The sequence below is a fragment of the Molothrus aeneus genome, chromosome 10 (assembly GCF_037042795.1).
Source record: "Molothrus aeneus isolate 106 chromosome 10, BPBGC_Maene_1.0, whole genome shotgun sequence".
Taxonomy (NCBI): domain Eukaryota; kingdom Metazoa; phylum Chordata; class Aves; order Passeriformes; family Icteridae; genus Molothrus; species Molothrus aeneus.
In genome coordinates, this window is record NC_089655.1 from 22,611,173 (window position 1) to 22,615,982 (window position 4,810).

The 4,810-nt window shown below is 41.3% G+C and overlaps 1 long non-coding RNA gene across 1 annotated transcript; it reads left to right on the forward strand.

Moving 5' to 3' along the window:
* The first annotated feature begins 801 nt into the window (after positions 1-801).
* LOC136560458 (uncharacterized) lies at positions 802-3,505 on the forward strand. The gene is made up of 3 exons (XR_010784165.1): positions 802-890; positions 1,759-1,910; positions 3,323-3,505. It is a non-coding gene; the product is annotated as an uncharacterized lncRNA (long non-coding RNA).
* Positions 3,506-4,810: the final 1,305 nt, after the last annotated feature.

Here is a 4,810-nt window from a genome sequence, read left to right on the forward strand (position 1 = left end):
ACTTCTGATGGTTAGCATTGAATAGCAAGTTTTGCAAATGATTCTTGGCAGGAGCACTCATCACATTTCTATTGAGATTTATCTCCACAGCTGAGTTTTCCTTTGCTTTTTTTTCTCTGTACCATGCAATTAAATGGATGACCATCCTATGCAGAAGGAAATGCTTCTATCAGGGATGAAAAGAACTCAGAGTGAAGCCAGCCACACACAGCAGTGGGTTTTAAGCCAGCTTTACATCAGTTTTCAGAAGAAATGAAAAAAGAAATGCATATGTTAGGTGTTCCTGGGCTCTGAGATACCACACATATTTTCCTAGGACACGTGCTCATAAATGTACTGCATTTTAACTCAGCCTTTTGGACTGGAAAAATACACTAAAAGGAAAAAAAATAAAGGAGTTCTCAGTTTCTGTCATTAGGTAATGAGAACCTGTCTGTTGCCTTGCTGGCAGCAGTAAATATTTCCTGTCGTGTTCTTTATTGCCATTTGAACAGCAGGACTCCCCAAACTGCCTGGGCACTGCATTTTGTTTTGCAAGAGAATATTCAGAGGCACTCTATTGATTGGAGAGCCCTGTTCTATTTGCCAAACTTAGCATGTCTGTAAGTCTGCGTTTTCCTAAAGTGTTTGGAGAATTGAAATACTTGGAAATGAATGAACAAATCTGAATAAGCCATGCTCACTTACCTCACTTAAGCCATGCTTCTACCCATAGGTGATGCACCCTTGGAGTTTTTTTGCCAAACAGAAATTTAAAAAAATGAGGAATTTGACTCAGGAGAATGTTTTCAGAATTCTGGAGGATTCACTGTGGACCCTGCTGGTTTTTGTGAAGGATGAGGAGATTTGCAGGCTGCTCTGGAGCTCTGAATTTGGGATTTTTCCTTGAGGTATGCTCAGCAGAGATGGGAACTCTGCTGTCGTTTGCCAATAGGTGGCACGAGTGCATTGCCGAGGTTGGCAGGTACAAACTGCAAATAGATAAATAAATAAATAAATAAATGTCTGTGCTTAACTGGGGGATCAGCAGAAGGCACCGTGTCCATGTCAGCAGTCACTGGTTCCCACCCAGGAACCACTGGCTGCACTCTGACACCTGCTGCCAGGGGTGAAAGAGGCATTTTTGTTACAGAGCAGAGACAGAACCAGCAAAATTAATGCACAATTGTTATAGCAGACAGGAATGGACTTAATGTAAAGCTGTGTGAAAAAGGAGTGACCTGAAATCAACCACAGCAGCATCACACACACAAACACAAAAAGGCATTTTCTTATCAATTAATAAACTTTAATTTATGGCTAGTCTGAAAGAAAAAAAACCAAGCAGTAAAACCAAGCAAAATCTCAAGCTTTAATAGAGGCCAGGTCCAAACCCTGCTCAAGGCTACTGAAAAAACAATCGAGTTTATTTGAAATTATGCAACAGTTGGAGCATAAATCTCTGTTGTGCATGGGTGTGGGGAGTTTATTCAGAGGAGCTGCAGGATGGAAGAGTTTAAGGGGGAAAAGTGGAAGTGGTGTGGTGATTTATATGGAACTGCAGCCACTGGAATTGTCCTTGCACGCTTTAATCCAGCCTTTCATTGGATTTCAGTGTCCCCTTGTGCCCTGATCACCAGTGCAGCACCAGCCTGAAGCCACCTCTTCCCTTTGGCACTCAGATTCCAGCTTTGGATGTGGAGTCAAGGAAAAGCTCACAACTAACACCAGCAGAGTGGAATATTTCCCTGTTTCATGAGGATTTTTTTTTTCTTTCAGGACTTTCTCAAGTGTTTTGCTGGCTGTGGTCTCTCAGAGATCTCTCTGATCACGTTCTAAAGATGATTTACAGGTTGAAGAGCAGTTACCAGGCTACAAAAATCCTCCTTTGAGATTCTTCACCCTGTGTTCCACCAGTGGTCAATGAGAGGGTGAGAACTCCCCATCTGCCTTTGGAGCCTGGGAATCGATTTGTGGGGCAGGAAAGGGAGCAAAATGTTTGGGAAGTGCCCAAATAATGATTTTAATCCTTGCCTAGACGTGCCTTTCCTTCACCCAAGATGAACCAAAATGGCACAAGATGAACCAAAATGGCCCCAAAATGCACGAGCGCTCCCGGGCTCTCTGCCTTGGATCAGTTCTGCTCCATTTGCACCTTGCAGTTCATTGTCCCATCCCAGCTTTAGCCCCTGCAGTCCCACCCTGCTTGTTTTTCTCTCTCCAGCCCACGGGGTTTGTGCTCTTGGGCTGAGATTTGGATCATTTGTCCTTGGTGCCCAGCTGGAGCAGGAATTGTTTTGTCTCCCTGCTCTGTGCACAGAGCTCACTGGACTTCCTATCCTTATAGGAAGCCCAGACCCACACACTAAAGCAGCACCTTAAAAAAAAAAAAAACCTGAAAAATATATTTAAAAAAATATATAAATATATTAAAAATATAATATATATATAAAAATATATAAATATATATAAAATATAATATATATATATAAATATATAAAAAAATATATAAATAAAAATATATAAAAATATAAAAAGAACCTGAAAAATATAAAAGCTCAAACCTGAGGAATTGCCCTGACAGGCAGCAATGGCAGAACATGACCTGGTGCTTGGGGAAACAAACTGAAACAGGGATATTTTTTTTGTGATTTTTTTTTTTTTTTTTTTTTTTGTCTAGGCTGAGCCTCCTGCTGCAAATTTCTGGGCTTTTTAACTTGCTGTGCTACCTGTCAGTCTCGGAACAGATGCACAGCCTTCAGGCTCTCCGAGCCTGCCAGCTCCTGGCATCCTGCTGGGAGCTGTGGGAGGACTTTGAGGGGGAACCAGGGCAGCCTAATAATAGCAGCAGCATCCACGGAGCCCTGAGCCTGCACAGAGGCAGCGCAGGGAACCTGGAGCTCTGCTGGTCTGCAGCCAGCAGAGGGATGGAGAGCAGAAACCACGGGGCACTGACTGGAGCACTTGCTTGGCAGCAGGATGCTGAGTGCCTCGGCCAGGATAAGCAGATGTTTGAGTTTCCCCAAAGCTGAAAGGAGCCGTGGATCTGTAAAAAATAAACTTTTGGAAGCTGGCGTGTTTCTGCTCAAAATGGGCTGGGTCTAATTTAGTGTTTGAGTAAAAGTAGAGGGGTAGAAATGTGTATTTCTATTATTTTCTTTGTATTTCTAATTTTTTCTTTGTGTCTTGAGTGGAAGTTTTATAGTTCTTTATCTTAAAAGTTCCTGAGGGTTCAGTTCAGTTGGCTGGTCCTAAACCAGGTGATATTTGAGTGAGGGCATTGTTGGGGTGATAGGTACAACATAAAGCTGTTACAGACCTCTTCCTTCTGCTCCTTTAACAGGGTTACAGCCTGGGTGACACCAGGGGACAGCTGAGTGACAGTACAGGTGAGATCCTGATATTCCATACAAAAGTGCTGAGTAGGGAGTGGGATGGATGCACTGGGCTGAGCAAATCCTTCCCATCTGACCACCTTGGCAGGTATAGTCACCAAATGGTTTGGGTTTGGTTATTTTTAGGACACAGCTGCTTTAAAGTTTAAATTTTTCCAGTGATGACTCCTTTTTAGGAAAAACAAATAATATTGAGATTAGAATTGACAAGAAATGAGGAGACAGAAATCAATATTAACATAGGCATCAGAACATTTTAATTTTGGCCATTTAATTTTTAAATTTGAAGGAATGATGGGAATTGTTGATCAGAAACACCATCTGCCAAGGCAGGCTCCCTCAGCTGGTTATGGCAAATTGAGCAATGGTAAATTATTCCTTATATTTATTTCTGGTTTTGGAAAGAATCCCACAAATTATTCTTTTGTAAAAATTATTAATAAATTTCTCCAAGCCACTCCTGCCTTTCCTTACCTCCCAGTGTTCTGTGCATTAGGAATGGATGGAGCAGATTAATTTTCCAGAGCTGGGGGAGGATCCTGTGTCCTGTGAGGGAATATGGGGATGGAAATGGAGATTTGGGCAGAGCAATGTTGGGATAAAATCCAAAAAATCTCCCTGTGCTGACTGATTGCCAGGGATGCCCCTTTTCAGTGGAGACTCTTTAGGAAAACATCAGCAGCAATGCTCAAATCTGGACTGCAGTGTTCTCCTTTTGGGAATTGCAGTCAGGAACCGATAAAAAATTATGGGCAAAAGATCATAAAAGTGAAGGGAGAGGAGCTGTGTGCTGCAATGCTGTTGTCATGTGTGTTCCCATCTTTTCTGGGGGGAGCTGGCTCTTCTAGAGCCTCAAACTGCAGTTCTGGGCTCTTACAAAGATTACTGTTATTTTTTTCCCAAAACAAAACAAAGAAACAAACAAAAAAACCACCCCCCAAAAAAAAAAAAAACCAAAACACACACACAAAAAAATCCACACCAAAAAAAACAACCACAAAACCCCCCCAAAACTCATGCTATTTTCTGCAGATTTTTTTTTCAGACCAGAGAACTGGATTTAGTTAAAAATGTCCCCCCACATGCCTGGGATGGGGGTGATGAAATATAGACTCTCCAGTATTTTCAAGGCCAATTAATTTTGTAATTAACTGAAGTATACTTGAAAATATAAAACATTCATTTGTGGAAGTTGGTCTGTTTCCAGTTATTGCTGGATTCATTTGGCAAGTCGTGTTTTTTAAAGTAGAAAATGAAATTTCTCATGCAGGATGATAAATTATTTCCCTTCCATGGAAGTCTTTAAACTACTTCTGTTTTACATCAGATTTTGTTGTAATTCGTTGTGTTTAGATTGGCAACCTCTCCACCATTTCGATTAAAAGGTGTAATTAATTTGAAATAAAGTTTCATTATGGTTTTCAGTGCTTGGTTCC